Source organism: Pelmatolapia mariae, linkage group LG20 (assembly GCF_036321145.2).
Source record: "Pelmatolapia mariae isolate MD_Pm_ZW linkage group LG20, Pm_UMD_F_2, whole genome shotgun sequence".
Lineage (NCBI taxonomy): Eukaryota > Metazoa > Chordata > Actinopteri > Cichliformes > Cichlidae > Pelmatolapia > Pelmatolapia mariae.
In genome coordinates, this window is record NC_086244.1 from 39,150,821 (window position 1) to 39,176,686 (window position 25,866).

Here is a 25,866-nt window from a genome sequence, read left to right on the forward strand (position 1 = left end):
ATTGTGCATATCATGTGGCAAGACTGGAGCATATATATATATATATATATATATATATATATATATATATATATATATATATATATATATGTGTATTCAACAGGGAGCAGGACTTACTAATCCACAGGCTGACTTCACAACCCTTAGATCTAAACATAAACACATGACATGTCCCATGGAAGAATTTTTTCACACTCAAAATTGTTTCATTGTCACGTTGCAGGTCGTCGTATTGAAAAAATGAAATGAGTGTTTTACCGCTCTCTCCATACCATTTAATATTAAATATTACTTTGAGCTTGGGTCCTTACAATGAAGGTCAAGGACAAATGCTTCCCCAACCTGGGTACTAATGTCCCTGAAGGTCTAGTATATTGTTGTAAAGTTTGAAGACCATTCATAAAAATATTACATTTTTACTTCTTTTCTTTTCTTTTTTTTTAACTTTTTTAAAATCACTGAAAAATAATAGCAAAGGCAAAAATACATTAAAAATGCACACTCACTTGTTTAGGTAAACCTGCAAATATCTAATCAGCCAATTACATGGCACCAACCCCAGGCCACATAGAACTCAACTCGTCTGCTTTTAAGCATGTAAAAATGGTCAAGACGACCTTATGAAGTTGAAAAAACGAGCAGATAAATGGGAAAGAATAGTAATTTTTTTTTACTTTGAGCATTAGAAGATCATACAGGGTGCAGTTCCTGTCAGCTAAGAACAGGAAACTTGATCTGCTATTCACACATGCTCACCAAAATTGGACAATAGAACATTGAGAAAACTTTGCCTGGTTTAATGAGTCTATTTGCTGCAACATTTGTGTGTTAGTGTAAGAATTTGTTGCAAACAACATGAAAGCATGGATACATCCTGCTTTTTGTCAGCAGTTCAGGCTGGTGGTGGTATAATGTTGTGGGGAATAGTACCTTAGTACCAATTAAGTCTCATAAAGTAAAGCCACAGGCTACCTGTGTATTGTTACTGACCATGTCTCTTTATGACCATAGTGTACCCATCTTTAGATTGCTGTTTCCAACAGGATTTTGAGCCATGTCACAAGGCACAGATCATCTCAAACTGGTTTCTTAAACATGAAAATGAGTTCCCTATACTGATCAATAGATGATCAAACAGTCACCAGATCTCAATCCAACAGAGCACCTTTGTGATGTGGTAGAACAGGAGATTGGCATCGTGGATGTGCAACTGACGAATCTGCAACAATTGTTTGATGTCAATATGGACCAAAATCTCTGAGGTTTATTTCCAGCATCTTGTTGAATCTATTCCATGAAGATATAAGACCAAGACATTCCCCAGCAGATATAATCTCTCCAGCAAGTCCTGGGTCTGCCTGAGGCCAGTCTAGTCATGCGTTTGGTGGCCAGGCCTTGGCCCAATGGGCCGGTGCTTAGTGGGGTTGGTGGCAGTCAGAGGTGAAGGTTCTGGCCATCCGATCAATGGCTACCAAATAGACTTTTGGTAGTCTCCATCGCATTCCATAATTATAACTTGATACATAATTAATATACTAATAATAATTATAATTTTGTCATGACTTGAATTTTTCTTGTTGAGTATAGCATAAGCAACACAAGACAGTGGCATGTTAGCATGGACTTGACCCATGATAATAATCTTTAGTTGCCTTAAGGAAACTGTTGACTTTTATACACAAATAAACAAAAACAAGAAGGAAAAAGGGGAAAAAAACAAAATGCGAGACATATGTGGAAAAAAATTTGCTTTTACGCTGGGCCCATTATTCAGATGGGGATAATGCTCTTCTACTGCCTGGGTGTTTGGTACACATGGGCCACAACTGAGAACAAGAAGTCTGTGCAGAGGGTAAATTAACACTGCCAAAAAAATCACTGGCTGCCCTCTGCCACCCCTGGAGACCATCGCCAGATCCTCCTGTCTCAGGAAAACCAGGGCCATCACAGGTGACCCCTTGCACCCCGCCCACCACCTGTTACCTGCTGCCCTCTGGTCAGCACCTCAGGTCAATAGGGTCCCACATGTCCAGCCTCACAAACAGCTTCTTCCCCTGGGCCATTCGCACTGTCAACAAACACTATCCCCACACCCCACCCCTGCCTACCTCTCCAATCTGCGCCATGGTCTGAGTAACCCTCATCACTCAGGCCACTCACACACAGACTCTGTACTCAGACCAAGTCTTTTCTTTGCACTACCTCCGAGCACTATGCTCTCCATTGTGTGCCTTTCTATTGTTTTGTACACATTCCTCTAGACTTCCTCTAGTTATTTATTCCTGATGTGTTTACTATTTTTATTTTTTTTATTCCTGCACAGTTGGTGTGGAGTACCCTTAATTTTGTTGTACATGTACAATGACAAAAAAGAACTATTCTATTCTATTCTATTCTATTCTATTCTATTCTATTCTATTCTATTCTATCCTATATACCTACTGCAGAGCCCTGTAAAGCACTTAAAAACTTAGAAAGTATTGCTTTGTTCCAATCAATGAAGAAGACAGGTTAATGAAAATGGCACTAGAAGAGCTTCAGACCTGTCACTCTACATGTCTGTCAGTATTCACAACATGAGATGCAATCTCCACACTGTCAAAACATAAAGGTTCACCAAATGAAGGATAGCAAGGACAAGGAAACGATGAAGTGAATAACAATCTCCAGGAAATGAAGGCTCCTGTGTTTAAGTTTGTGTGCATGTGAGTGCATGTGCTGGATCCTGAATCCCCTTTCTTTTTCTAAGTGCTGACACCTCACAGTCTACAATGACAGACAGATGCACACTTCAGAGTGAACAATGTGAAATCATAACCAGTCTTGAAACCATAACTAGTGTTGGTTTCCCTTTGTGAGGGTGCGCCTGTGCCTGCATGTGTGATCACGGCAAAATTCAGTGCTGTTATCAGAAAGACTGGAACATTAGCTAACTGCATGCAGGAAAAAAATGTAGATTAGATTTTAACGTGAACTGTGGCCTCAATGACGACTTTCTAAATCCTAAATTGATATTCTATAAAACAGAAAAGAAAAACAAAGACAAAGAATATTGACAGGATGTTGAATTTCTGATCATTTCTGTGTGCGAGTGTCAAAGGTAAAATAGAAAAGATAACACAGGGAGAAATAACAATCAGGCAGGTGTATGTGTTAGTGTCTGTAAGGGAGCAAAGAATTTTACATGCAGGATGTGTGTAAAGTAATTCAACAGTGCACAAAGAAAATACCTGTCAAATATTCTGTCTGGCTAAATTACTTTTACTTGAGCTTTAACACTTTGCCGCAGCAGCATGGTAAGACTTTCCTAGTACAATGAAATCAGAACCTATTTTCCCTGAGATTAAATGTAGGGAAAATCATTAAACATGCACAGAGGAGAGCCTGGATGTGTAAAAATTCTCTTTAAACATGCTCTCTGGGGATGGTTTGGTTTTATCAGACAATAAATCAAAGATGCTGTATGCTACCAGGATTTCACAGCAAATACACCAAATGGGAAAAGACAAAAGATGAAGCCACACTTGAACTATTTTGTATAAATTAGTAGTACTCTGCATTACCTACATTTGAAGTCTTGATTTATCAGGGTAAAAACCCAATGCACTAATGCACTAGGCCCTAATCCAACAATACGAAGTTACGACCAACTGATTCAGTAATTTAACCTACATTGTATCCATTTTAAAGGTGGTATAACTGATAAATCACAGTTCAAAAGAAATCACTAGTGTGGAAAATTCAAATTGGATGAATTAAGTGGCAAGACTAAAAGTCAAGCAGAGACAAAAAGCTCAATGCTCTGCACTACACTGAAGCAATGTGTGTTTCCACAGGAACTTTCCCCCAAGGAACGAAAACCTTTTGAGGAACTTTCTTCCTGTGTTTTTAACTAGAAGATCCTGCACCCAAATTAAGAGAGAGGAGTTGTACTTTTAAAAAAAAACTTTGAATGTGGGGCTTACACGCTCACTGACGGTACAAGTCTACTAGCAGTTTTGATAGGACTGTTCAACGCATCCTTTTTTAAACCTGCAGTCAAACATATGTCACATATGGCAGACAATCTAAATGGAGAATCCCAAGATATTTTACAGATCTAGGACTAAAGTAAGAACTTTGATTCGGTTGTGGAAACCAAAATCACAGTGCACTGGTCCAAAAGATGACTACGCACACGACTGTATTTAACTGCAAATTAAATGCATTAAAATAAATCTGATCTCTTCACCTGATTTCCAAAGCCAGTGTTGAATAAGCTGTACTTAGTTGTTCATAGAACTACATACACTATACTCCTATATAAACTCTCAACCCACCCAACGACCCTGAGAAGGAAATTTATGATCTTTTTTTTGTCACTACCCAAAGCCTGTAGGAAAACAGTGAGAATAGAAAGATAATAAGTGACAGTGAAAGCTTGAAAAAAAGGCCACTGGACTTTAGGTTTTAACACATTTCACTTCTTCAATTTTAGAACAACTGCTGGGAAGTCCCAGTAATGCACCTTTAGTGGGGGCTCTTCCCTTGGAACTGGCCCTAAGAGTTGTTAACCTGCTACTGATCATGAGCCACGGTGTGGGAAAAAAGTTACACTCCTGTCACTGACAGGTCTAACCTCTGTGAGAAATTGCCCCACCCAACCATCATGTGAACTATTCAGATTACCTGAGACAAGATGATAGTGGCAGTTCAAATGCCTGAAAAGGGATCTCATGTCCGTTCACTTTTACTTCTCTCTCAGACCATCTGTCTTCTCTGTCCAAAATGTAAACACTGGCAAAAAATCTTGACAGAGTGTCCTTTCTCCTTTAAATGCACGCCTACATCTAAGTCTTGTCCTGTTGGCGTGGCTCTCCCATGCTGTGTCATGTGTTTGTGGAGAGGGCTTACACAGAGGTACTGATGGTATATAGCATTCTTGTGATGCGTGAATCCCACCATGGCATGTGTGCTGTTGTCTTCTGGCCCAGCTGTACTCAAATTGTGCCCTCTAATTAAGGAAACTGTGGTCTATTCTCTGTCACCGTCACCCCTGGAGACTCCATGGCAACTGCAGCGTACCCTACACACAGTTTTTTATGGGGTGGCTGTTTGGCAGGTTGATGCTTGGCAAGCAAAATCTGTCACGATTCAAAGCCAGACCAATGAGTCATTACCTGAAGCAATCATCAAACGCAATGATGTACACAAGTGCAAATATGCCAGTGATGGCAGACATGACACACTGTGGATGCATGTGAGTTATTGCATTTATGTTTTTATCCTTCTCTTTTGTAATGTACTCAGTGTGCTGCTCTGATTCCTCTTCAGCATAACATCTTTCATCACTCTCTGTCTGTGTCCCTCTCTTGTTGATCTCCCACTGCCTGTCCCTCATCATTATTTTCCTTTGCGTTTTTGCTCTTCTCACTGCAACTTTCACTTTACTTTCATCATTTTCCATCGCCTTTCTTGTCCCCTCATTTGCTTTAATTGACTGTTTCATCCGTCCCCTCTTGGCCTCCCTTTTTCTCCTCTTGCCTATCATTTTATCCTTTTATCATTCACCCTCATCTATTTTTCCCCATTACTCCTTATCCATTTGCATCCCCCACTAATGCAGCATTCAGCCCTGGTATTGGATGCGCTGCCATCATGATAGCACAGAAGGAACGAAATTATAGAAAATATGCAACCGTTATACGATTCTTTAAATGCTTTTTTTAAACCACCCATAATCACACTATCATCAGCATGTAGAAAATGGGTTTTGGCTTTGAAGGGTTTTTTTTTCTTGCATGAAAACATGTTTCTGGATTGAAAAAAAGAAGAAACTTTACTTCCTGAGCTTCCTATGTTTTCAGCATGGATGCCAAACTGTAGAACAGACACTGTAGTGTAGTGCTTTCATTTCATGTTTTTTTTTTCTTGGTCGACTACACTGAAAACAACACAACCTTAAAAAAAACCCTAATATGGATAGTCCTCCGCAGTGTCTACTATCAAACTGTTTTCTAATTTCAAACCATAGTAACAAGATATGGTGAAAACTGAGTTATGCAAACAGGTAAAACTCCATTAACTACCAAAGATAATTGTATCACTTTTCCATGCACTCTGTAATTGAAAACTCAGTTCAGTTTGACTTATGAATTTAATTTGGTCTGTGCCATAAACAGAACATCAACAGAGCCATTAATAATAATTTATAACGGAGACAAAAAGTTTAACTTTTTCAGGGCTGTGAGTTGAAAACAGATAGCAACGTGGAAAGCTTTTTTACACTGACAGCAAACCCTATACCATTCAATGTCTCAAATGCAGCAGAGCTAACAATATAGATATTTTCCATCATATCATCACTGTTAGTGTTGCTGATCTGTCTTGCAAACAGAAGCTTCTTTCAGCTACTTCCTTATTCACAAGTGGTCGCCACAGCAGATTTTTACACCCTTCCTGATGCAAGCCTCCTGGGGATTTTGTGTTTTCTCTCTTGTCTCAATCCAGGGATCTTTTATGTGATAGACAAATGTATTGGCCACTACACTACAGAGCCACCATCTGCTATGTTCCTATCTTCTAGCATGATGTCATTCACCATAGTTATGCAAATCATGGCATCCTGCAAGGTTTCCAAAGTTACAGAAAGAAAAATAAAAGTGAAAATAGTCAAGATCGCTTACTGAGATTTAAGAATACCTGATTTGTTCTAAAGCTTCTCTACATCAAACCAGTTAACAATGAATACTTAGTTCTCCGGTCTTCTTTATCACTTGTAACTGTCATGTTTTGCATGTCTTTCTCCTCAAAGCACAACTCTTAGCACATCCTAATGTAAAGAACTGAGAAAGAACATCTATAATGCAGGATTGGTTGCGACTCAGGAGGTAGAACATAGAGCAGGTCATCTGCTAATTGGACGATTGGTGATTCAGTCCCGGGTTACTCCAGTCTGCTGACTAAATAAATTAGTGTAAGATACTGAACCCCAAGTTTCTCCTGATAAACTCCTCAGAAAGTGTCTGTTAAATAAAAAAAAAAAAAAGTGAAATAAAAGTGTTTGGGTGAATGAGAACTGTTGCATAGAGTGTTCAAGTTGAAAAGCAATAATTTATTTTTTCCTATCAGGAATTAATTTTATTTCCCATTCAATAATCCTGTCCATTCACAGGGTTTAGTTGAGTTATTGGTTTACATCGTCCAGCTTTGCTTTTTCTAAAGATGAATAAAGTACATTTCCTCTACATCTTTGTCTCTGAAACTTTTTTTTACTGATAACCTATTGGCCTCCCTAGTTCCAGTGAGGTTGGTAGAATTTATATAACCTAAGCAATGATAAAACATCAGGCAAGCTCTCCTATTTTTAAAAGCTCCCTAAATCCAGACTCAGTCTGGATTAAAGACACTTAATGCCAGACAGAAAAAAAGATGCCGGTGATGTTAAAAGGAAAAGGACGAGCAAACAAAAATCCAGAGCAGAAGACCAAGAATGCATTTACATGATACTAATCTGCTTTGATAAATAGATTTTGGGGAAAGTATGGTTATTGCCTGGGCCTCTGATGCTTTTATTTTCTCTTTTTAAACCACCCTCTTCACCCTGCATGGAAATGCAACACCAAACCACGGCAGTATGCCTTTTGTTTTCACTTACAGCGGCAGCAAGTCCAATCTTGTGAATGACGTCAGCACTGACTCTTTTCAGTCTTTCACCATAACTAAAATCTCTGCTACGCTCTCTTTTTCATTTGCACCCATCACTGCTTGTGTTTAGTTAACACTGGGCTTATTGTCACTGTTCTCTGTAGTTTAATTACACTGGTCTGCTTGATGGCTGCCAGCAAGAAGAATGGCACACGTACTGTGTGACATGCTGTGAACACCTGTCTGAATATCAACCAATTTAATTGTTGTTATTTACTTGATTTCCCTGATATAGCCATCACCTCGTTTTGTGTGATCATGCCATGTTACTGCAAGAGTTTTATTGGACGTAGTGTTTCTACTTCGACACAGAAACACAACATGTCCACGTAAGGATGTTTGAGGTGCAGTGTTTACACAAAGAAGATGGCACACATCAGACTACGAGTAGGTAAAGGAGCGTGCCCAAAAGTCTTCTATGAAAGATCTTAACAGCCATTTAATAGGATTCACATCAGTGTCTCAATGATGGTCAAAGGGTAGCAGGTGAGTGGTCCAAGAGGATGTCCTGAGTATCTTTGCACCTGGGTTCAATGTAAAATAGAAATAGCTTTAGGGTTATTTTGCATTTTTACAAATATATTAAATTAATCCTCTCCATGCCCTCATTCTCTTTTCTTCCTGCCTGGCACCTCAACATTCAGCATCTTTTGTGCACTATTCCTCCTCTGCCCATATCCAAATAATCTCAGCCTTGCCTCTCTAACTTTGTCTCCAACTGCTCAACCTGAACTGTCTCTCTGATGTACTCATCTCCTCCACTCTGGTCACTACCAATGAAAATCTTAGCATCTTCATTTCTGCCACCTTCAGCTCCAACTCCTGTCTTTTCATCACTGCCATCATTATCAAACCAAACATCAAAGCAGGTTTCGCTAACATCTTGTAAACCTTCAGCTGTTGATGGCTGACCCGATGTATTTAACCACATCTACTTTTACTATTTCTGTTCCTTGCATGTTTCCCTCTCCTTTTGTCTGACATGAATTCTGTCTCGTTTCTTTCATCCTTCTTCTCTCCAATGCATTCCTCCACCTCTTCAGGCTCTCTTCCATCTGCTCCCTGCTCTCACCACAGATCACTGCAAACATCAACAGCCACAGCGACTCCTGTCTGACTTTATCTGTCTACCTGTTCATCACCACTGAAAACAAAAAGGGGCTCAGAGCCCAACCGCACACGTCACCACTAATCCTGCTGTCCTCGTACATTTCCTGGACCAGTTCACGTGCTTCTCTGCCCCTCCTGACTTTCTCATGCACGGTACCACAGTTCCTCTCTTGGCACCCAATCATATGCTTCTTCAAGATCCACAAAAACACAAATAGCATCTCTATACTTCTCCATCAACACTTTCAAAGCAATCATCGAATCTGCTGTGTTTTTCTCAGCATGAAGTCATACTGCTGCTCACTGATCATCACCTCTCTCCTTAACCTAACTTTAACAGCTCTGTCCCATACCTTCATGGTATAGCTCATCAACTTTATCCCTCTTGTCACTCGCCATGATTGTGTTAAACATGCTGGTCAAAAAAGTCCACTGCCCTCTCCTCTAAACATCTCCATATCTCCACAGAAATGTCATCCGGCAGTATGTAAATCTCATTCTTGATCTTCTTTGATCCACATATTTGACTTGCCCAAGACTTTACACTGTATGCCAACCTGGTGCAGCCGCTTCCCTTTTATCCAGGCCTGGGACTGGCACTAGTAGTCCACTGGCTTGTGGCTCCCAGTGGCTGTTATAATGCACACAAATGCATTAAATTTAAAACTCCTTAAATGCATTTAAATCTAAACATAAATCTAAATATAACCATGTAGTAACTACTCAGATTTTGTCATCAAAAAATATTTTTTAAACCCTGCTTTGAAAAGATGTTTACAGTTTGCATTGCACACTTCACTTCTCCATTTGGAAGGGATCCCATTTCAGAAGTCTCATGCTGTACAACAGAAACTTCAAGCAGCCATGAACAGCGAGCTGACAGGCTAATAAAGAAGAAGGTGGATAATTGATTGATTGATTGATTGATTATACTTTATTCATCCCGAGGGAAATTGGGTTAAGGCTGCCAGCCGTGCCAGCGCCGTCTTACCCATCCGACCATACATACATTACACAAACATCACATGGGGAAGACAGGTCAGAGGGGTATAACATGGAAAAGCACAACATGAGGAAAGATAAGGAGAAAAAAATAACTCCCCCCAGACTGAGCTCCAACAGGGAGATCAGTTTGAGAACAGAAAAAAACACCTCTGCACATAGCACATGAAAAAAACTCTTAATACACCAAAGAAACACATGACAAGCAACAGGGGTGGGTAAAGGGTGAGAGACATCCAATGTAGACAGTACATCCGGGCTCCATGATCCACCGTCAGCATCGGAAGGGAATAAGCGTCGAAGGCGTTTGGAGGGGGGAGGGGGGATGAGTGTATATCTGCATGTGTATATGTCTGTGTGCGTGTGTGTATGTGTCCAGAGTTCAGCTGAGACAGTGTCCTTCGCCCTGCCAGGCTAAGTAAACAGTCTTCCAGCCAACCCAGGTGGCCTTGCATAGAATGGGAAGAACAGTCTCAACACAGTCGTTATCTGGGTGTTGTTGTTCAGCTCCAGCCTTGAGCCCACAGCTGGCACCGAAGGGGTCGCCGCATAAAATGATGATGATTTTTACTTTAGTGCGAACAACTCATAAGAATTTCAAAGCTGTTCTAACAGTCCAACACTGGTCTCTCAATCTCCCGTTGGAGAGCCGTGAGCTTTCTATGATGTTATCCAAACTTACGTTCAATTCAATTCAATTCAATTCAATTTTATTTATATAGCGCCAAATCACAACAAAAGTCGCCTCAAGGCGCTTTATATTGTACAGTAGATAGCATAATATTAAATACAGAGAAAAACCCAACAATCATATCATATGACCCCCTATGAGCAAGCACTTTGGCGACAGTGGGAAAGAAAAACTCCCTTTTAACAGGAAGAAACCTCCGGCAGAACCAGGCTCAGGGAGGGGCGGCCATCTGCTGCGACCGGTTGGGGTGAAAGAAGGAAAACAGGATAAAGACATGCTGTGGAAGAGAGACAGAGATTAATAACAGATATGATTCGATGCAGAGAGGTCTATTAACACATAGTGAGTGAGAAGGTGACTGGAAAGGAAAAACTCGATGCATCATGGGAATCCCCAGCAGCCTACGTCTATTGCAGCATAACTAAGGGAGGATTCAGGGTCACCTGGTCCAGCCCTAACTATATGCTTTAGCAAAAAGGAAAGTTTTAAGCCTAATCTTGAAAGTAGAGATAGTGTCTGTCTCCCGAATCCAAACTGGAAGCTGGTTCCACAGAAGAGAGGCCTGAAAACTGAAGGCTCTCCCTCCCATTCTACTTTTAAATACCCTAGGGACAACAAGTAGGCCTGCAGAGCGAGAGCGAAGTGCTCTAATAGGGTGATATGGTACTACAAGGTCATTAAGATAAGATGGGGGCCTGATTATTTAAGACCTTGTAAGTGAGGAGCAGGATTTTGAATTCAATTCTGGATTTAACAGGAAGCCAATGAAGGGAAGCCAAAACAGGAGAAATATGCTCTCTCTTCCTAGTCCCTGTCAGTACTCTTGCTGCAGCATTTTGGATTAGCTGAAGACTTTTCAGCGAGTTTTTAGGACATCCTGATAATAAAGAATTACAGTAGTCCAGCCTGGAAGTAATGAAGGCATGAACTAGTTTTTCAGCATCACTCTGAGACAGGATATTTCTAATTTTAGAGATGTTCCGTGGTGTTTGTCATTCTTGTGGTCAAAGAGCAGGTTCTGAGAATTCACGACCGCAGTGCACTTCCCAAGATGTGATCAATTTGTGCCCAGAGGTGTTATTCCGAGCAAGCCCCTCCAGATGTAATCAGTTTGCACTCAGAGGTCTTGTTCTGAGTATTCACGGCAGCCGTGCGGTTCTCCAAGATCTCATCCGTGCTGCGCTCAATGACCCATTTCGAGAAACTCACGCCTCGTCCCATCGTTTCAATCCCAGCGGGCAGCCTTTGTGGGGGTTTGAACAGCCGGTTCCGCTTCCTTAATTCTTCGATAAGCCAGGGCCAAGCCAGCTCCGATCAGCAAGACCCTGTTATCATGGTTCCGAATAGGTAGATATCTTCAGCACTCAGGCTCACCCGAGCCCAGACTTCTCGTTGAGAAGGGGGTGTCAATTGCATTCAGAGACCAGTTGATCAAATCCATAATTCCTCTTTTAGGTTTTAGAGAACAAACTGTGAGAGAGTGTTCCAGGGAAAGTAATACAAAAAACACGAGACTAGACAAGGACACAAGAGGCTAAGCAGGGAAGCTAAGGGAGAGGAGAGGAGAGGAGGAGGAAAAAAAAGTGCGACCGCCTTCGCCAAGAGCAAGAGCAAGAGAGATATTAATATCGTCATTAACTTCAATAACGTTTACCATAACTGTTTATGGTCATTTCAAAAAGTATAGAAGGACTGCTAACTAAAAAAGTGCTTACAGGAGTACATATCGCCTTGAAGTCCTCAACGACTCAACACTATAGTCCAAAGGTACTTAACTACCATCCTCAAAAGCTATGTGATATCAGCCTGGCAGCTTATTCTGCTGCTTTGATGCATTAATGAGGGCATCCCCCTTTTATAGCTATTTAAAGGACACTGGACTCTTCCTGTAAGTACTCATCAGTAGCAGATGAATCAGCCTTTCTTCTCTTCCTTCACTCTTCGTTTCTTCCCCTGTTTTGTTTTACACAATTTGACATGAATAATTCTGCCCTTTTCTCTTTCTTACCTTCCACATTAGAAGGGATGGGATATCATCGAGATGGTGCCGGGGTGTGTATTAAGTCTTGTTATTGTGTTCACACAGAAAGAGATCCATCACCCAATATTCAGATATTATGCACATATTTAATTGCTGTTATCAGTTCCTATCAGTCACATACAATCAGGAGGTACCATTCTCCATGTATGAGGTCATATTCACCTCATTCAGTGGAGGTCCCTTTTGCCATACTAATGCTCATGATGGATGGAGAGGTCACAGTCACTCAGTCCAAACAACAGTGGCACACAAATTCGGTTTGAGTTTTGAGTTTCAGCATTTCTCTTCTTTTCACCGGATGCTTTGGTTAGGCTTAAAAAAATAAGTTAAAAGGAACTAACCCTTTGGTTTAGGCACCAAAAGTACATGATTAGGTTTCCATGTACAGAACAAAGCTTCATTTGCTGGCTAACTTCACAACAATTCTCACACATTTCACATACAATTTATCACACTACTAGTCAAATTCATCGCTGATTACAGTGGATAACAGGCTACTTAGATTTTGGTAAAGGACACATTTATTTTGTCATTCTGTAATTTGGATTTTAAACTAAATAACTGAGATGTCATCAAAGTGCAAGGGGTTTGATAAATGTATCACATTACCATTTTAGGAATTACAGGAATTATTTTTATACACATACAACCTCCAATTTTCAGTTGGCTCAAAAGCAGCTGACAGTGATTAATACAATTTTCATTGAATTTGTTGTTCCCTGGCACACATATTTTTGCAAATACCAAAATGGTGATTCAAGGGTTGGTATGAAACTGAGTGCCCCACAGCCACATGCTGCCAGACTTATCAGCTAACGCAGCCGCAGACTGACACACACTCACATGGAGTGGTCAATATTAAAGCCGTATATTGCAACAGTCACAGTGCCCTCTTTAGTGAAGCTAAGAGACGATCAATAGTCTGGTCAAAATGTCCACCTGAGGAAGAAAAGGATCAAAGTGCATTTACTGGATTCAAAGACTCAGCTGATTGTGGAGAAAAGCAGCATAAATAGCACTTGCACAAAAGAAACGGGTTCAGCCTGCTGAGTTCACATTCACACTGGAGGCAGAACAGAGTGGAAAGCTGCTTCCTTTGAGTTGGCCGTGTTAATGGAGAGAATACAGACCTGCGGGAACAGTTTAAGTGTTGAGTTTATTTTCCCTACACACAGCAGGTGGACTTCACAGAAACAGATTGCAGAGGCGCACAATGGACGACATATAGCACAACCATAAATATAACCTCCAAGCTTGTTTGTTTTTAAGAGGATTTTTTTTTGTTAACATATGCACTTCAAAAACATGACTTGTTAGATTTCTCAGGATTGAACTGTAGCAGGAAACAATAGAACAATGCATCACTCTGTCACTTATAATGACAGCTTGAATGATTGCAGATTGTTTCTCTTTGAATGTTTACCTTAAAATGAAAAAGGGCAGTCGGCGACCAACAAATCATCCAAGGAACACAAATTATATCTTTCAAAATATGGACTTTTTATCAGTGAATGCATTTATGTGGTGCAGTTACAGGTTACAATGAAATTATTATTTGCACCAAAAAATGAAGTGCTGTAATAACTTTTAAATAACCTTACATATTGCCAGCTGTGTAATGCGCACACCGCATATCACCGCAATCAGATGAGAATAAAATACACCTGTGTGACGTTTGTGCATGACGATGTTTGCTGTGCAGTGTTAGCCTGACTGAGAGCCGCCTCTCTGTGCATGACCGTCAAAGTCTAGTTTGATGTCTGATGTTGAAATACAGAGCACAGGGGGTAGATGTATGTCCATCAGCTATAAACTGTAATGTGCTGCAGGTCACCTCAGAAACAGTTCACCAACATAAAGGAAGTTGGAACTGAGGTAAACAGCTGCAGAGTCATTGCAGAGATTCATTAACATAATGCTGACTTGTATTGATTTAGGTGTGTGTGTGGGGGGGGGGGGGGGGGGGGGGGTTGTGTTGCATTCGGGAGGACTGAGAGGGTGAGGCTATAATTTAACTATGTGATATAGTTCCTTACTTTAACACAATAAATGTGTGTTTTGGCTTTGGGAAAGATCAGGATTGGGGTTTATTTAATAGTCCATCATCAGCAAGGTTAAATCCACCCGGTCAACAGTAGACCACTAAAGAGCAAGGTTACACTGCATTTTAGCCACATTTTAGACAAGTGTGCTTTCAGAAACTACAGAAACTTTCAAATCAAGTCATGAATTTGTACTTTCATTATAAGATTTGTTTGTGGGCATGCCATATAGGTGATACGAAAACACATGAAATTCTCTGTTGACCCATACAACCCACCTCAACCTCTGCCCTACAGAGTCTCTGTGGTTCTGTAACTATGACACTCACTTCCTCCATTGCTCCTGGTATAATAATTTTGAAGCACAACTCTGGGTTATAGTACATCGCATGCAGAATTGTGCATGCCTCATAGTAGGCCAGTCTGTTTGAGACTCAGAGACAACACCGTGAAGCTAAGATGATAAATCTAAAACTGTTCTGCTCAAGATTGCATCGCTGATGAGAACTCAGTGGATCGCATTAATTAACAGGGGGTTTTGTTTTGAAGGAGATATTAAAGGCAAACACTGCTGATGCTCACAGCACTACAGAGTACAACTACTCACCAGTAACATGTGATCAGTCTTACACTTCTAACACATGCTGTTTGGATTCTTGGCTGTCATTCTTTATAAATGGAAATAAATATTTTCATCATTAACAGTTGTTTTGTATTTAAATTCTTCAGGTTCTGTAACAGAAAATGAATAATGAAATTGAAATTCTGTACATGAGCAAAATATTAATGTTGATTTATTCAGCTCATAAACCAAAGCATATTTCTCTTGCGATTGTGCAGTGGCAACTTTTGACAGTAATAGTCGGAACAATCTGGACCTTTGTCTGTGATTCTCGCAGTGGAATTACTTTTATAATTACCCAGCAGCTGGTTCAGTATTATTATTTGCTTCATAGACCCTGTAGTTCAAAGACACAAAGCCAAAACTAGATGTGTTGCCTTGTAAGGAAGTGACCACAGGTCAGAGTGTGGGAGAACACTGAAGGTTTGGTGTGAACAACTTCCAAAAATAGACCAGCCTGCTGATACAGATAGTTTCATCTTAGCTTCCACTAACAGAACGTGGGAGACAACATCAGTCACCTTCCACTACTAGGGGGCAGAATCAATAGAAATGCAGTTTTAATCAGTCCTTATTCAACAGAGAAGTTCCCCAATGAATAAAAAAAACCAGCATCAACATTTCAGCAAATCCCCAACATCTGAATATGAATTAGGAGTATTTTAACTGTGAAGTTATTTAAGTTTAAAAATGGCTTATCAACTAAATACAATACTGTTTTGTATGTACTAGGATGTATTAGGAATATTACGCTAACTATAACAACTGTATACAGCAAATAAATAAATTCTTGAAATTTCTATTTCTATTTTCGATAGTTCAGGCATGCCAATTCTTATTTAGTCTCATGCTCTCACACTGCCCGAACAAATGTCTCAAAGTCTTTCCTTTATTTAAAAAAAGGAGGTTTTACTACATAAAGGATTCACCGTGAGTTTCCACATCCCAGCATCAATCCTGGCCTATAGCAGGGTGCAAAAGACAGCCAGTATGGTTAGATTAAAAATGAACAAATAATTCATGACTGAACTTATCTCCAGGTGAGTCCTTTACACAGCAGAGGAACTCCATCACAATTCCAGCTAATTTGGGCTAACACACACACATGCATTATTATTTTTTCTCCTTAATTACACTGCAGCACCTCTCTCTCTCTCTCTCTCTCTCTCTAGGCTTTAAAAAATCTGCTGACCCAAATTATTAATGCTGCTCAAAAAACTTTCTCAAAAACTCGTGTATTTAGTCTATTTATACAGCTGCACCTGCACCCTAAAATTAAAGCTGGCTCTGGAAACAAGAGGTCAAGAGCCTTTCCCTCTTAGTGCCATTTCTCTCAGCTGACATTTAAAAACCTTGTTGAAATAAATGAATCAGATTACAGCACTGCACCTGCTAGCACTCCAAAAATAGTCACTGTGCCACTAAGGAAGGGATTGGAAATCATAATTGCAGTATCTGCCTGTGGCACAAGGCTCATTAAGTCAGGTTCCCATATAACCACTCTGGTTATATGGGAACCTGGCAGCAGCAAGCCTGTGTGGTTTTTACACTTCAGACTGTGATTTAGGAAATCAGACACTCAGGATATTAGCTTTTGATCTGAAGGCCAGTCCAAAAAAAAAAGTCAATTTTAGTTCAGTGTGAGACAGAGTAGAGATCATATTAGATGTGACAGGAGTCAAAGAGTCCGAGCATGGAAAGGCTATGTAAACCATTGCCACTGTGACAAAGAGACTGCAGCAGCTACCAAAAGAGCCGTACCTGAAGTTTTGTAATTACTTGGTTTAGAGGTACTCTTTTTATGTTGGTACTTTTTACAGATTAGCAAGCAAAGCAATCACACACACACGGTGCTGCAATCACATTCACTTTGGCTCTCAAGGCTCTAGCATCACTAGAGGGACTTAATTGACTTTAGGCGCGCCTCAATACTACCGTTGCAGTTCTTTCTTTTTAAATGGACTGTAAAATTATAGCAATCAATTGAAAATGTCATCAGTAAATGGCAGGAACCTTTAGCATTGGATAGAAGAGTGTAATCATTCTGTCACCTCTGTTTTCAAGTGGACATGATGTAAAACTCATTGGATGTTCAATATCCAATAATCACGTCAGCTGCAGAAAGTAGCCTAATGATCTGATGCTGCACTCCTCTAATAATGACATTTAGCTCCTACTGAATAATTTCCATTTCCTTTTTCAAAGGCTTCTTTGTGTCTGCTTAAAGGCAGAGTTAATGTTAGGGTTAGGGTCATTCACAGACTGTATATAAAAGATAGACACAACCACTGTGATGTCCACTGTTAGTTTCTGCATCCAAAGTAATGAAAAAGTAAAGTGTTATCAGCTAACACTAGCAAGTTTGGTTAGTAAGATACAGACATAAACTTTGTACAGGTGTAATACAAGTAATACGCTAATAATACTCTAATAAAACTCAGGCAGTACGGGGTACATAACTGTACCACAAAGTAGGCTGATAATTCCATTACAAATGCCCCAAAGGACATCAAAAGCACAAATGCAGTTGAGAGATTTAGCTCAATAAATTGTATTATTACTCAGTTTATGAGGCTAAACTGAGGCTAAACAGAAACAGGCTACCTGTAAGTACACCTGCTAGTCAAAGCAGCCACACCCCAAACCAAATTCAAATGGATGAGTCATAAAATGTTCCCCCGGCATACAGTTACAAAGCGCAAACTATCAGTAAAGATCAAAGCCATTTTTTGGCCAAGTTGTAAAAATGCTTTAGCTTTACTTAGCTGGGTATTTTATCATGGTGGTCTATGGGGATTGGCTTGCTTTTGGCCATCGGCGGACTATTTGACATGTCATGTTGCCTTCATTTTTTAACCGCTGAGATTGGGAAAGACCCAACAATATTATAGAGATAATCGCAATGATTCAACAATGTGTGACCAAGCACTTACCAATATTAGTGAGAAAAATCCATTTGACAAGAAGGGATCTCTAGGCTCACTTGTAATTTAGACTTCTGTTTGGAATCTATTTAGATCATACGGTGCAGCCTGTGCAAGTGGCTGTTACCAGCATTTATGTCAACAAGAATTTGTAGTTACATTTCCAGGGAGCTGCCTTTCAGTTTGCAGCGTATAGTTTCAGAAGGGTCAGAATTACAAAGCCACTGTGGGTGAGGGCCAGCCTAGACGGCAGAAAAGAACAGTGTAGATGTTTATGTTTAAAACTGCTCTTTAATCTTTTGAAGAAGAGTAAGGGTCCACAGCCAGACCAACAACTCTGAGAGACTCGTTGGCACAGTAAGAGCCAGCATGAGTCAGAGTGTGACGGTGCATGAATTAAGCTGAATAAACTGAAACAAGTCAAGCTCAGTACATGATTGAGTACAAGAAAAGTAGACTGGACAGGGTTGAAAATGGCACAAAACAATGTTTCTTGACGTTTTCTTAGATAAAAGCAGAATGCCACCCTCTGTTGGAGAAAGGAACAGTTTTAGATGCAATGCAGTGTAGTACACCAGCCTCTAATAAGTCATTTTGTGTCAATTTTGTTTAAAAAAATAAAAAGTAAAGTAAAAGTGGCCAGTCACACTGCGGGACTCTGTGAAAACTCTGACTTGAACCATGGCCATGGAATAAAAAGAAGCTTTTTATTCTTATTGATTTTAAACCCATTTTGAATTCACAATGAAGCCTCAGCAGCAGACATCGATCTCAGTTGACAAGTGATAAAGTGCTTGTCATCAAGGAAAAAATGGGTTATATTGATATTTGACAGTGTCTTCTTTCCACAGATACACCCACCCACATATGAGGATTAAGTTCCTCTGTGTCCCAATTCTTGCCCGTGTGCTGTGATATTACTTCAGTCCTCATGCTGTACGTACTGTAAAGGCTGCGTACTTAGAAGTAACTGGAAAATGCTCAACAAGGACATTAAATTCATCTTAATCTCCACAAAAGCAAGGCATCTTTGCTTGGTGTGGGTAAAAGCAATTTGAATTACATTTAAAAGCACTCAAAACAGAATTTTAGAGTTAACTGATTGTTTTTAGGAACCAGCAGAAAATTTATTGGTTGAGACTAGGAGAAATCTGTGCATGTTTTATTTCTAAAGCTATAGTGTATAAAATCTCACCACTAGATTGCAGCCATTGAGCAATTTTAGCCTTCAAGTGCATAATCCTACCTACGGAGTTCACTGTCGGACAAATAACTCTGGCCGTCTTTCATCTGTAGTGAGTGTATGCTATCCGTCAAATTTCTAATGAGCTTGGAAAGAAAAGCATCTGAACTTCTTTAAGTTTCCTTGAAAATGTTTCACCTCTCATCTGAGAAGCATCTTCAGTCCAGAAAGAAGTCCAGACACTTTTCTTTCCAAGCTCCTTAGACTATGATGACCTGGATGACTGAGAACCTTCACAGACTATCAATCCAATATTTACCTTAGCTGTCAACATGACCGCAATGTCAATATGCCTGGTGTCCATGTCTGTTTCTAAACTTTTCTTTTGGTAAGCGGACTCGAACACTTAGCCAACAAACTCTCCAATGATGTGAGAATGTAATCAAATTGTTGATCAGAGTGAAAGTGTGATTTGTATGAGACTCTAGCCAAACATTAGCTGGCATAATGATAGCTTATAAATAGCCGTTGTTGTTTATTCAACTCATTGTTAGCTGTATGAAGAAGGGAGGGTCACATGTCTAATCTAACAACTGTTAGAAGTGTTAGAGTCCTAAACTTCAGTTCAGGAGATGGGGACTGAGGTGGAAATGAAGGAGGAGAGACAGAGCAGTGGCAAGAGGATGAGTGGTGAAAGCCAAAATATGCATGTACAAAAGTTAAATGGTAATATATGGTTTGAAAGAGTTATTTATGTTCTTGAAAGTAAAAGCACAACATATGTGCCCAGTCTTTAGCCACATACATATAGCCACACACATCACACATTTAGGTGAACCTGAATCCTCCCTTAGTTATGCTGCAGTAGGTGTAGGCTGCTGGGGGATTCCCATGATTCACTGAGTATTTCTTCTTCAGTCACCTTTGTAACTCACTATGTGTTTATAGACCTCTCTCCATTGAATCGTATTTGTTATTAATCCACCAACCAGCACCTGCTCCTGTGTGTTTTTAATGCATTCATTCTAAGTTTGTGAGACTATATTTGTGTCCAGAAAGAGACTGTATAATGACTCAATTTCAGTTTAATTCTACCAAATCACAACAACAGGCACTGATGACTCGACACACCAGCCAGGGCAGTGTAAGAGTCATGTTTTGGAGACCTACAAAGTCTGCATAAGGGGGTTTGGGAGAGAGTGGTAGTAGGTTTATCAGTCAGGAGCCGATGGTAAAAGTCCTGTTTGGACTTTTTGCACTTGGTTTCACATTTTTCCTCTTGCTGCTGAGGCTGAGGTGTAGGTGTATGCATTAAACACAGTTTGATTAGAGTTAGGAAAAATTGTGGAAAATATGCCCGTTCCCACACTTAGAATACACACTGCAAAATGATAAGTTGTGACATCCCCGTCTAAATGTTGCCAGAACCTGATGCATCAAAGAAAACTTTTTGTTTTTTTCATTTCTCTGAACTGCCATCGGCTCTTATAAGCAATATTTAGAGAACAGCCCGAACAAACCAAAACCCTACACAGAGGTCACTGCCAAACCCTGTAATTACATTCTGACATTGCCTTTCCGTGCTTTCATTAAAGCACTTTTCCATTTGGTTGGATATCTGCAGGTGCAGCTATTTTTTTGTATTTTTTTTCCCCAGTCTACTCTTGCTCCTTCCCTCCGCATGCTGTTCTAATCAGGTTTCCCGTAAAGCCACTGTTGAAATGATTGGGAGCAACTGTAATGAGTGCCTCTGTTTGTTAACTGCTGTTTTAATTTGAGAACCTTGTACAAAGCAGAGCGTAATATATTCTGCCTGTGTATCCAGCAGCAGAACAAGGACAGGTATTGTCAAGCAACACAAGACTGAATAAAGATATGCTTTGCATTGAGCGTATTGTTCCTTCCACACACAATTTAAGTGTTTTGTAAACCAATGTTTCTTGTTAAATGAGTTGGAATAAAAGCTAAAAGCCCAATTTTTACTTACTGGCAATTCATGCACTTAAGCATAATGAAAGATTTGACCTTAATGGTGTTTTAAGTTCCACAAAATCAAAGCATCCAGCAGGTGAAGAAAAAACTGCTCTCCACATTAAATGGGATCCTCACGTGAAGAGGATATGAAAGAGCAGTTTGAGTGAGTGAGTCTCGCTGAGCTAATTTGTGTGCGCTGTGTGGACGCATGCATGTCAATAAGATACAAAAAGTGTGTTTCTGTGCAGTGATGATGATGAGATACAAAGACAAGCCAGCTGCGATGCTGCACAGGCATGTCATTGTTTGTCAAACCCAAGGTAGCGGACAGTAACCTAAAGTGACAGCCTGGTGAAGCACGGCGCGGGCTACAGCAGAGATGGCACTCTTCATCTTCCTCTTTTTTTTTTCCTGTCTCGCTCTCATTGACACGGCCATAATCATGTGCCCTCCCTCCCCCTGCCTCCTTCTCTTTCTTCCTCTCATATGCAGAGACTCTCCAGTTTCTCTGATCTGCACCGTTCTGCATATGTGACAGCAGCGATTGTGTTGTTGCCTGAGCAGAGCTGATGACAGGGCAGTGAGACAGCGAGCCACAGCAGCAGGCTTTGCTTGGTGCGGTGCAAGCGTGGTGACAAAGAAACATCATTACCCATCATCCTGTGGGTGTCAACGCTGGCACAAACAGGATGCGACAGCACGTCACCTTTGACTACAAAACAAACAGCGGCTGTGTGTATAAATACCCCTCTGAGGGTTCCTGAAATTGTTTGCAGTGTTGTGCTGGGAATCACACAATGAGCTCGATGACAACAATATCAGATACATTAACACATCTACACAGTTACTGACACAAGTGTGTAGGCTACACGGTCTAAGATAAAATAATAAAATAAAAATGATTCATCCATGCAGATATATGTGGACCTATGAAAATAATTGTCTGTTAATTTTAGCATTATTATCTAGACGTTTAACTTTCATTGTGATAGTGTCACGGGCTGGATCTGTGACCCAGCATTTTGTGTTTCTGTGTTGTTGACTTATGTTTTTACTGAAAATATGTTTAGTTCTTGTGGCTTCTATTATTTGGATAGGTTTGAGGTTCTTTGTACATGATATTGTTTTGTTAGATTCATCTAGTTCTCTTAAGCCCCTAAGTTGTTTGGTCTTTAGTTCTGTTTTATTAGGTCACTTTGTGTCATCACCTTCTGTGTTTAGCTTATCTTGTTGGTTCATGTATTAAGCTGTCATGTTTCATGTCTGCGTGGTTCATGTTTGTTAGGTTCATGTCATGTATGCATCCTGTCATGTTTCCTGTTTATTTTGAAGGCGCGGGCTTATTTTGAAGGGTTTTGTTTCATGTTCTGTGTTTAGTGTACACTTCCCCCGTTGTGTCATTATGTACATTTGTGTCAGCTGTTTCCTCATGTTTTCCCTTCCCATGATCATCCCTTGTGTATTTAGTCTGTGTGTTTCCAGTTGTTCCCTGTTGCGTCGTCTGTGTTACCACCCCCCATGTCTTCATAGCCATAGTTGTCACAGTCTTAGTCTTTGTATTCATAGTTATAGTTTTCTTCGTCATCGCCTTCTGAGTTTTCATAGTTGTAGCACAGTATTAGTTTCCCAGTGAAGTTCTAGTTCTGTTTCGCCACTGTGCTTTTTGCCTTGTTTGGACTCAATGATATCAGCCATAATAACGGCTCACTTTTTGTTTAAACTCAGTTTTGTCTCCTCGCCTGTGTCCGCACCTGGGTCCTCACTCAGTCACACACGGTCTGCCCCCGCGAGCCGTGACAGATAGGACAGTAAGAGATAACAGGAAAGCTGGGGAGAGAGAACAGGGGAAGGCACACAAAATAGTCTGACGGCTGATTTAAACCTGGGCCTCCGCCTTATGGCATTCAACCCCCCCACACCCCACACCCCCTCAACTAAGTGAAATATACCAGCACCATAAGCCAGGCATTATGTCTGTGAAGGTTCTCAGTCATCCAGGTCATTGTAGTCTAAGGAGCTTGGAAAGAAAAGTGTCTGGATGGACAAGGACACTTAAAGAAGTGCAGACGCCAGGCATTGTTTCTGAGAACAGCTCAGCTAAAACAGCTAAAAGGGCTAACAATAAGTTAAAAACAAAGTTATACTTCACAGATAATGATTTCTCCTCTGCAGTCATTGGTTTTAGTTTCACTGCTAAATTATTCAGTTTCAGTTTTGATAGAAAGCTCTCCTGTGGGCTAGTATGTCAGCGCTGTGCCCATATTGGCCAATTAGTTTTTTTTTGACAGATCATGTAAATTTAAAAGGTACGAGAGCTTAAAGTATTACCTCCTGCTCCCCCTTCTTGGAACTCAATAATATTACAGGCTTATAAGCCTGCATATAATACAGGCTCATCAAAAACTTATGTTGAGAAAAAGGGGTGATCCAATACAATAAGCAAAAAGCAGATTTGACCCAGATGCTAACAAAGTTAGCATTATGGGCTTATTCATATACCACTAAATATAATTATCAGTGCATCTGGCTATAGAGCTAGACAAGTGGTTTCATCGTGCCACTTCTGATGTGACAGATAAAATAGCAAACAGTAATAAAAACCATCTCCAAGATATGACAGCGCACAGCACCATATTTCAAAAATATATCAGCTGCCAATAAGCACTCCGGCTCCCACAGTGTGGTTGTGTTAGCCACAGTATATTTTGTTAGTGAAGACGGTCAGAGAACCGTAGTTCACAGAAAACCCCTGATTCACTGCTTTCACCCACTACTCAGATGTGAGTCATACTCAAGTGACTCAGGAAAACAGTCATTTGGAGTGCAAACGCTTTCTCGCACACATTTCTGTGACTGCCAGTCAAATTAATTTGATCAAAAAAGGCTTCTGAGGAAAGGAAATTGAAGGATCTGCAATAATTACGCATGTTCTGGTTTCCTCTATAACTTTTAAACAAGCTGAACTTTTGTCAGTAACAACAGGATCTTAAAACTGCTACTCTTTGCAGTTTCACCTGTAACTTGCCAATACCGTCCCATTTAGTGCGTTAATATTCTACTGTGCCTGACAGTGTTGCTGCTCCTGTGGTGTGCTATGGACTGTGTAATCCCTAACAAGATCGTTAGCTAATGTTCCGCTGAGGATTTCACTGAAGTAACTCTGCTCAACTGGTACAGCAGAGCATACCCAGACAGATACCTGGGGTTCTCTCAAACCACAGAAGCTGCTGAACAGCCTGCAAATACACCGAGAAACAAACAGTGAGCATATAAAAATGCTGTCCACAGTAACAGTGAGATAGAATAGCAAGATTTAGCAGCTCTTTAATGTTTATCACACTGCACGTCTGTTGGAAAACAAGCAGTTTTAGGTCTTCTCGTTTAAAGGCCTCGCCACAGTATTTCTAACTTAAACAGCAATAAATAAAATATGTTTTTGCAAACAAAATTCCATGTGGTACATATAACTAAGCAGTTAAAATGGCTCCCAGTGGTATTTATTTAAAGGCTTAATTAATTTCCTCTTTCCATGATCTGAATACTAAGGCTGGGCTTTTATGCAAATGTAGAGTAGTGAAGTTCTTCCTACTCAAAACTTACCACCATGCATATATGATTGGAATTTATTTATGCATTAAAATGAATGCAAATTGTATATGTAGCATTGGAATAGTGTGAGGTGTAAGGTATGAAATACTTTTTTTGTACAACCTTGTATGCCAACATGTAGCCATATGTTTCCTGTTTTCCCTTCGCCTGCCTGCAGAGCTGAAAATTTTGTTCAATTCCATGCCGTGTCTTACGTGTTTTGCTTCAGTGTGTATTTGTCACCAAGTACTGTTTATGTCAAAGATAAATTCAGTTTTTATGATTTATCAACTTTTGGATTTTAAGCATTTGCAAAGTTTTCTGCTGAAGTCAAAACATTTTTGACTAATGATCTCATGACAATGAAGGCAAACTAGCCGTGGTTTATTTGCATAGCATTTAATTCAATTCAGTTTTATTTATATAGCAAGAAATCACAAAAAAAACAGTTGCTAAAGGTGCTTTATATTTTAAGGTAAAGGTCCTTCAGTGATTAGGCTCCCCTCATCCTCCAGCTAGGGATAAGGGGAGTGAGAGAGGACAAAAGACACACAGTATTAATAATACTGAGTGATTAAATACTGATTAAATGATTAAAGAGTGGCGTATCAACACATAGCAGCATTGACCTATTGTCGCCTGACTCACTTAGTTATGCGGCATACTGTAAGCTGGCTCCACAGAAAAAGGGCCTGAAAGCTGAAGACTTTACTTTTAAATACAAGTAAGCGTGCAGTCCAAGTGAAGTGCTCTCTTGGGGTCATGTGGTACTATCAGGTCTTTAAGATAAGATGGGGCGGATTATTCAAGACCTTGTATGTGAGGAGAAGGATTCTGTATTGAAATGTCTTATGCTCACAAACTCAATTTGGCCCCTGGAGGAGGCAGCATGCAAAAGAGAAAAGCAACTCAGGGCCTCAGAACAACCTGCCCCTTATTAAAATGATAAATGGTTTGACAGCCGCCTAGGTGCATATCTCATTTCTCCTGCACAGAGTAGAGC

The 25,866-nt window shown here is 40.2% G+C and overlaps 1 protein-coding gene across 2 annotated transcripts in view; it reads right to left on the reverse strand.

The window, feature by feature from the left end:
* Positions 1–25,866, reverse strand: part of LOC134618033 (kelch domain-containing protein 8B-like) — a 244,842-nt gene that overhangs the window by 77,528 nt on the left and 141,448 nt on the right. The gene's annotated exons all lie outside the window — the stretch shown is intronic.